This window comes from Lampris incognitus, chromosome 13, assembly GCF_029633865.1.
Source record: "Lampris incognitus isolate fLamInc1 chromosome 13, fLamInc1.hap2, whole genome shotgun sequence".
NCBI classification, from domain to species: Eukaryota; Metazoa; Chordata; class Actinopteri; order Lampriformes; family Lampridae; genus Lampris; species Lampris incognitus.
The window spans coordinates 47,763,607-47,771,651 of NC_079223.1; positions in this window are offsets into that span (position 1 = coordinate 47,763,607).

Consider the following 8,045-nt stretch of genomic DNA (forward strand, 5'->3'; position numbering starts at 1 on the left):
GTCCTGTGTGTCCCCCCTCCTTCCTTGATCATGATGATGATGATGAGAGACTGAGGGCCCCACCGAAAATAGAACACAACGCAGAGCTAATGATGAGAGTGACGGGCGTGCAGCAGGCTGACCAGCAGAGAACAGCATAGGACTGCCCCCGTTACACCTGCCTAACTGCATTTCTGCTGAGCAGTGCCTGGTAATTCTTTCCCATGAATTCTGTGCCATTGTCAGATCTGATACATTTAATTTTCCCGTATGGGGGCTGTGTCAGCAAGAAACTTCTCTGTTGCTTGCACCGTGTCACTCTGATTTCTTAGAAAGTACACGAACACTGCACTGGAATAATCACCAGTGAATGATAACGCAAACCTATACCCGTCTCTGGACTCTGGGTCTGTTGGTCCCGCTAGATCTGTGTGTACCAACTCTAGAGCTGCTTTGGCTCTCACATCAGGCTCCCTATTCCTAGTTTGGGTATATTTTCCCTGAGTGCACACTTCGCAATGTAGGGTAGGTTTGTCTACTTTGCCCTTGATTGTCATACCATCAACAACATTTTGTAATTTCTGAACATCATCGTAATTACAGTGCCCTAGAATCTCATGCCATGTAACTCTGGGCCCACAACCTGCTGTCAGAGCTGAATTGTTCAGCGATTCTGGCGTGTAGACCCAGTGCTGGACCCAAATAAATGCTGACTTTAAGGAGGAATAAATACACAGCGGGGTGTCAGTTCTGCTCTTACCGGGGTCAAACGTAGAAAGAGAAACTTCGTTGACAGATACACCGTTAGATACGCACAGACCACGTGTCAATCTCAGCACATTTCATTGGTTATCATTGTCCATCATACAGTACCCGTATGTACTCCTGAAGTTTGCCTGTGTTAATACAAAAAATATAGATTTACTTCTACAATTGAGAGCACACATTTCCTATATGTCAACAATTGTTAAAAAGATTTCAAGTCTTTTTTTAAAAAATATTATTTTGTTAAAGATGTGGTGACCCACATCTATATAACTAGAGACATTCACCTAAGAGGACGGTGTACCTTTAAGGAAAGAGGCGAGGGGTCAGATAATGCACTTCCGCTTCCGGTTCAGAGTTCAGTGTCGTTGTCGAATGTATGACATGCAAAGTTGGAGCTAGTAAACTACCTCGACTACTACTCTCACGTCTTCTGTCTCGTTGTTTTCTAACTCCACAAAGACTTGTTTTAAAAATTCTCTCTCCCTCTCTCTCCCCCTCTCTCTCTGTTTGTCACATATGGTGTCTTTATTTTTTGATCCATCTGACTGTTTCTGTGTCGTTGGCCACTTTATACGGCTGCGGCTCATTTAGCTTCTCTTTAGTCTGCTTTCATCTGTTGTTCTATGCTACCTCATGTTGCATGCCAACTCCCCTCGTTACTCCCCCACCCTCAAAAGAGACATGCATGTAGGGTTTATACTCCTGTCTGTGCCCCTGAGCAAGGCAGTGGGGAGAGAACTGGAGTTGGTCTCCGGACGCAGCATGAAGGCGGCAGCCCGCTGCTCCTAGCTGCACACGTCACAGCCAGGATGGCTTCACCTGCAGCAACTGAACGTCCACAAGGGGATTGATGAAGGAAACCTAATTCACTTAATTAACATAACACTAACATTGCATATATTGGCATTCAAATGACTTTTAGACCAACTGCACGAAAAAGTCATGATGAGCTCTACCTAAAACGTGCGCGTGATGGAGCGCGTCATGTCAGTATTGACGACGTGTGTTGGTGGCGTCATTTCCTTGGTGAAGTTTGTTGCTCTGTCCTAGAAACACACTAGCGCCCCCCAGTGCAGAGAAATAGTCTAAACTTGATGTGTGATGATGTCCAACATGTCTGGTTACAGACGCACCATGACTCCCACCGAGGCGCTGCAGGATTTACAGGCGTTGGACAGCCGCCATTTTACATTGTTTAAAAATAGTATTAGAGTTGTTAAAATGTTAATTTTGGTGTCAGTTAGTTTCTTAACAGACATACTAACCTATGTAGTGCATTCATATCTCAGCTGGGTATTTATCTTGACAGAGTATGGAGTTTATAACCCCGGCGGTCATTTTGACCACCCACGGCCGTTTTAGGTAGGAGTGAAATCCCGGTCTTCCTGTCTGTTGTTGCTGTGAGCCAGAGTCAGAAATCAGTTATAATCTGAAGCTGCCCTCCTCCTGTCAAGCACAGTGGCTGCCCTGCTGTAGTGCTCCATCTAACCACCGTGGACCATTTAGACCCCCCCCCCCACAGTCACATGACACGTTCTCTAATAAACACCTGAGAGTCACATGGCACGTTCTCTAATAAACACCTGAGAGTCACATGACACGTTCTCTAATAACACCTGAGAGTCACATGACACGTTCTCTAATAACACCTGAGAGTCACATGACAGGTTCTCTAATAAACACCCGAGAGTCACATGACAGGTTCTCTAATAATCACCTGAGAGTCACATGACAGGTTCTCTAATAAACACCCGAGAGTCACATGACAGGTTCTCTAATAAACACCCGAGAGTCACATGACAGGTTCTCTAATAAACACCCGAGAGTCACATGACAGGTTCTCTAATAATCACCCGAGAGTCACATGACAGGTTCTCTAATAAACACCCGAGAGTCACATGACAGGTTCTCTAATAAACACCCGAGAGTCACATGACAGGTTCTCTAATAAACACCCGAGAGTCACATGACAGGTTCTCTAATAAACACCCGAGAGTCACATGACAGGTTCTCTAATAAACACTTGAGAGTCACATGACAGGTTCTCTAATAAACACCCGAGAGTCACATGACAGGTTCTCTAATAAACACCCGAGAGTCACATGACAGGTTCTCTAATAAACACCCGAGAGTCACATGACACGTTCTCTAATAAACACCCGAGAGTCACATGACAGGTTCTCTAATAAACACCCGAGAGTCACATGACAGGTTCTCTAATAAACACCCGAGAGTCACATGACAGGTTCTCTAATAAACACCTGAGAGTCACATGACAGGTTCTCTAATAATCACCTGAGAGTCACATGACAGGTTCTCTAATAAACACCTGAGAGTCACATGACAGGTTCTCTAATTAAAAACCCGAGAGTCACATGACAGGTTCTCTAATAAACACCTGAGAGTCACATGACAGGTTCTCTAATAATCACCTGAGAGTCACATGACAGGTTCTCTAATAAACACCCGAGAGTCACATGACAGGTTCTCTAATAAACACCTGAGAGTCACATGACAGGTTCTCTAATAAACACCTGAGAGTCACATGACAGGTTCTCTAATAAACACCTGAGAGTCACATGACAGGTTCTCTAATAAACACCTGAGAGTCACATGACAGGTTCTCTAATAAACACCCGAGAGTCACATGACAGGTTCTCTAAAAAACACCCGAGAGTCACATGACAGGTTCTCTAATAAACACCTGAGAGTCACATGACAGGTTCTCTAATAAACACCCGAGAGTCATGTAATGAATGAAAGGTCACGTGTTTAACTTGACCTACTCACGGATGTACGTGCAGTGCATGTGACGTATACAGGAAGTGAGAAGCGCATGTTATGAAGGTTGTAACTCGGATGAACGCTAGTAAAAGCTACACAGTTAAGAACCTACGAAGTCGGCTCGTTCTTGAATTATTCTTATGTCAGTAAGACAAGGCGTCTACGGACATTACATGGTGTCAGAATAGTCTGTGTATCTGAACACGAGCGGTCATGCCGAAGTTTAATCCGCCGAGTGAATTCAAGTTTGACTGCCCCGTTGAATGGCCGGAGTGGAGACAACGGTTTTCGCGCTTCAGGCTCGCGACAAAGCTGGATAAAGACGACGGGGAGATTCAAGTGAGTTCGCTGATTTATGCAATGGGCAGCGAGGCTGAAAAGATATTCAGCTCGTTTGACTTCGCGGCGGAGGGTGATAAAGTGGACTATGATATCGTACTGAAAAAGTTCGACGACTACTTTATTCCCCGCCGTAACATCATACATGAGAGGGCGTGCTTCTATCAACGTAGCCAGCAGCCAGGAGAGACAGCGGAGATGTACATCCGGACATTGTATGAGCTGTCTGAACACTGTGAGTTTGGGGACAAGAGGGATGAACATATCAGAGATCGTCTGGTAGTGGGCATAAAAGATAAGGTGCTCTCCCGTCAGTTCCAGCTCACAGCGGACCTTACTCTGGTGAAAGTCATTGAACAAGTGCGCCAGGCGGAGGCAATAACAAAGCAGCTCAGCCTCCAAGCTAACCAACCAGAGGCCCTGCTGGCTAACGTCAATGTTGTCCGACGGCGGGACGGACGCCAAAACAAAAAGGGCGGACAGCGTCATGGTGGCAGCAGACCTTCAACCAACAAAGTAGATGAATGCGGGAGGTGCGGCAAGACGCAGCACACCGATGAGCGGAAGTGTCCTGCAACGAACAGTAAGTGCAACAAGTGTCATAAAAAGGGACATTGGGAGCGTGTATGTCACTCTAAAGCGGTGAGAGAAGTCACTGAAGAGGTTAAACAGCTGTACTTTCTGGGAGAAGTTGGCAAAGAGAGCAGTCAGGAAGATTGGACTGTTAGTTTAACAATAAGTGATGTACCAATAACCTTTAAAATTGACACGGGGGCTGACGCTACTGTTATCAACCAAGGGACATTTAAAAAGCTGAAGCCAAACATAAAACTGGGACCTCCTGACACATGCTTCATAAGCCCAGGTGGAAACATCAGCTGCATAGGACAGTTTCAAGCCACAACCAAATACAAGGAGAAACAATACTCCTTTCCAGTGTATGTGATCAAGGGGAGAGGCAGCTGTCTGCTGAGTCGTCCAGAGGCAGTGGAGATGGGTCTAGTGAAGCGGATGAATGAGGTCAGTGGAGTTTTCGGTTCAAGTGGACTGCTGAAAACAGACCCAGTGAAAATAGCTCTGGTGGAGGGTGCCCAGCCATACGCGGTGCATACAGCCAGACGGATACCACTGCCACTTGTACCACTGGTTAAGAAAGAACTGCAGCGCATGGAAAATGAGGGCATTATTGAAAAAGTGACTCAGCCCACAGAATGGTGCGCCGCTATGGTGCCGGTGCTGAAACCGAACAAGAAAGAGGTTCGCTGCTGCGCTGACCTCAGGAGGCTGAATCGAGCGGTGAAACGTGAGAAATACGTGCTGCCCACTATGGAGGAAATAATGCCAAGGCTCGCAGGGTCAAAGTTCTTCACAACGTTGGATGCAGCAAGTGGGTTTTACCAGATCCCCTTGCATGAAGACAGCAGGGGGCTCACCACTTTCATCACCCCATTTGGGAGGTATGCTTTCTGCCGCCTTCCATTTGGTATAACGAGTGCTCCAGAGATTTTCCAGAGAAAGATGGCGGAAACTCTGACCGGGCTAGAGGGCACAGAGGTGTACATGGATGACATCCTTATACATGGAGAGACTGAGGAAATCCATGACCGGCGCCTAGCAGAGGCGCTGGGGGTCATTGAAACAGCAGGTCTCAAACTGAACCAAGCGAAATGCAAGTTCAAACAGAAACAAGTCCGCTTCCTTGGTCATATCATCAACGAGGCAGGCATCAGACCTGACCCGGACAAAGTGGCCGGAATTGAGAACTTTCCTCAGCCCCAGAACGTGACGGAACTCAAGAGGTTCCTCGGGATGGTGAACTATTTGGCAAAATACGTCCCAGAGCTGTCCACTGTAGGTCAGCCGCTTTATGGACTGCTTAAAGCAACGACAGAGTGGCTGTGGGGACCTGCACAGAACACAGCATTCCAAGACCTTAAAGCAGCACTCGCCACCGCCCCGGTACTCACCTTTTATGACGTCACTAAGGCTACGGTGGTGTCAGCAGATGCCAGCAGCTACGGGCTGGGGGGCGTTCTGCTCCAGCAGCACGGGGAACACTGGAAGCCCGTGGCCTACTGCTCCCGACGGCTGAGTGACGCAGAGACAAGGTACGCACAGATCGAGAAAGAGTGCTTAGCCAGCGTCTGGGCATGTGAAAGGTTCGAGAAGTACTTGTTTGGGCTTGACAATTTCAGACTTGTCACCGATCATAAACCACTAGTGCCTCTCATGAACAGCAAAGACTTGGATAATGTGCCCATTAGGTGCCAGAGACTGTTAATGAGGCTGATGCGTTTCAATGCAGTGGCTGAATACGCACCAGGCAAAACTTTAGCTGTGGCTGATGCACTCTCCAGAGGCCCAGAGCAGTGCTACGGAGATGGTGCTTCTCATGATGATGTTGCAGCGCACATTGATGCCATCGTGTGCCAGGTGCCTGCCACACCTCAAAGGATGCAGGAGATAAAACAGAGCACGGATGGGGATCTGCAGCTCCAGACAGTGTTGGGCTTCATCAGACACGGCTGGCCTGAGTATGTCGATAAAGTGCCGGAGACAGTCAGAGACTTTTATCAGGTGAGAGGGGAGTTATCTGAGGTAGATGGTTTAGTCATCAGAGGCAGTCGTATCGTCATTCCCACAGAGATGAGGGAGGTGATCTTAGACAGAATACACGACGGGCACCAGGGGATAGCTAAGTGCAGAGAGAGAGCTAGCCAGTCAGTGTGGTGGCCCAAAATGACAGAGCACATTACAACAAAGATACAGCAATGTCAATTCTGCAGAGAACACAAGAACACACAGAGAAAAGAGCCTTTAATGTCAAGTGAGCTCCCATCCAGACCATGGCAGAAAGTTGGCATAGACCTGTGTGAGTACAAAAAGCAAAACTACTTGATAGTGTCTGACTATTATTCCAGGTTTTTGGAGATCCTAAATCTACCAACAACTACTAGCAGTCAGGTTGTAGCTAGGCTGAAGGCTACATTTGCACGTTTTGGTATCCCTGAAATTGTAGTTAGTGATAATGGGCCACAGCTAGTTTCAGAAGAGATGAGGAGGTTCAGTGAGGATTATGATTTCATCCATGTGACTTCAAGCCCACACTACCCCCAGAGTAATGGACAGGCAGAGAGGGCTGTTCAGATAGCCAAAAGCATATTAAGGCAGGAAGACCCTCTCCTCGCCCTGTTGACATACAGAGCTACACCCTCTTCTTCCACTGGAGCCAGTCCAGCGGAATTGCTCATGGGTAGGAGACTCAGAACCACCTTACCCACATTGCAGCATAACCTGAAACCGGCCTGGCCTAAAGAGGAACTGATCAAAACCGCTGACGCCGCAGCCAAATCGAGGCAGGCTTTCTACTACAACCGCAGGAACGGCGTGCGGACACTGCGCCCACTGAACCCGGGTGACGCAGTACTCACCAAACCTGATGGACAGAAAACATGGACAATGCCAGCAGTTGTTCACAGTCAGAGCTCCACTCCCAGATCCTACATAGTGGAGACAGCTCAAGGTGAACATTACAGAAGGAACAGGCGCCACCTGTTGGCCACACCTAAAACACTCACCTTTGTCAGCAGGGATCCTGACCATGTCACTCCAGGGGAGAGTGGAAACACGGATGAGTCCCGAGCAGCAGAAATGCCAACTTCCACACCATATGTTACTCGCTCTGGCAGGGTGAGCAAGCCTGCAATCCGGCTGGATTTGTGAGGCGTATGGACTTGTGTACTGTGGGAGATTTTTAATTTTTTGTGAAAAGGGGGGTGATATACAGGTTAAAATTGTTGGCAGTAAATGTTCAGAGAAATGTTTAGAAAATAATCTTAGAGGGGGAGATGTAATGAATGAAAGGTCACGTGTTTAACTTGACCTACTCACGGATGTACGTGCAGTGCGTGTGACGTATACAGGAAGTGAGAAGCGCATGTTATGAAGGTTGTAACTCGGATGAACGCTAGTAAAAGCTACACAGTTAAGAACCTAAGAAGTCGGCTCGTTCTTGAATTATTCTTATGTCAGTAAGACAAGGCGTCTACGGACATTACAAGTCACATGACAGGTTCTCTAATAAACACCCGAGAGTCACATGACCGGTTCTCTAATAATCAGATAGGCCTTTCATGCTGCACACATGCGTCCGTTCCCTCTCTCACACGCCAGCT